Source organism: Propithecus coquereli, unplaced genomic scaffold (assembly GCF_000956105.1).
Source record: "Propithecus coquereli isolate 6110/MARCELLA unplaced genomic scaffold, Pcoq_1.0 Scaffold62, whole genome shotgun sequence".
NCBI classification, from domain to species: Eukaryota; Metazoa; Chordata; class Mammalia; order Primates; family Indriidae; genus Propithecus; species Propithecus coquereli.
Window position 1 is genome coordinate 3,862,663 of NW_012152174.1, and position 689 is coordinate 3,863,351.

Consider the following 689-nt stretch of genomic DNA (forward strand, 5'->3'; position numbering starts at 1 on the left):
TTTCTCCTTTATATCTTCCAAAATATGCACTCTTCCTCATGGAGAAGTAGAATTAGGCATTTTCAAGTACCTGCTCTTGTCTTACTCACCAAGTCAAATCACTAAGTGCATATACTAGGCAAATTCTGAGAATAGATTGTTCAAAGATGGTACCTATGTATTCTGGTATCTACATATTCAATTTCTACCCAATAAAAAGCTCTGACTCTTACTCCTCTCTTTCATCGCAAGAATATATGAACTGGAGGAAAACCTAAGGATTTTGCACTTACAGAACTTTACAAATATGAAGCAAATCTATTAATATTTTGGGGCAGTTTAGGGTCACTGAGAATAATGGTAAATTATTAATTTGAATCTCCCCACATATCCTGCAAAACCAAAACAGAATAAGAACAATAAAATACAACTGAATCTCCTCACATAGCCTACAAAATCAAAATCAAAACACAGTAAGAATAAAACTTATAAAACTCAAACCTTAGCAACACAAGAAGACACACTCAAGCTTCAGATTACCTGTCTACAGAAAAAGAAACATCAAATCCCAGCAAGCCATCTCTCATATCTCTGACTACCTTTGCAGAGAGCAAGGGTGATTTGTGAAAAACTGTGAGAGAGAGAAGAGCTAATCTAGATTTTTAGATTGATCTAAAATCACTAAAATTTAGATTGGTCTAAAATCACTG

The 689-nt window shown here is 34.1% G+C and overlaps 1 protein-coding gene across 1 annotated transcript in view; it reads right to left on the reverse strand.

Moving 5' to 3' along the window:
* PGGT1B (protein geranylgeranyltransferase type I, beta subunit) overlaps positions 1-689 on the reverse strand; it is a 51,553-nt gene that overhangs the window by 9,520 nt on the left and 41,344 nt on the right. The window lies entirely within an intron of this gene.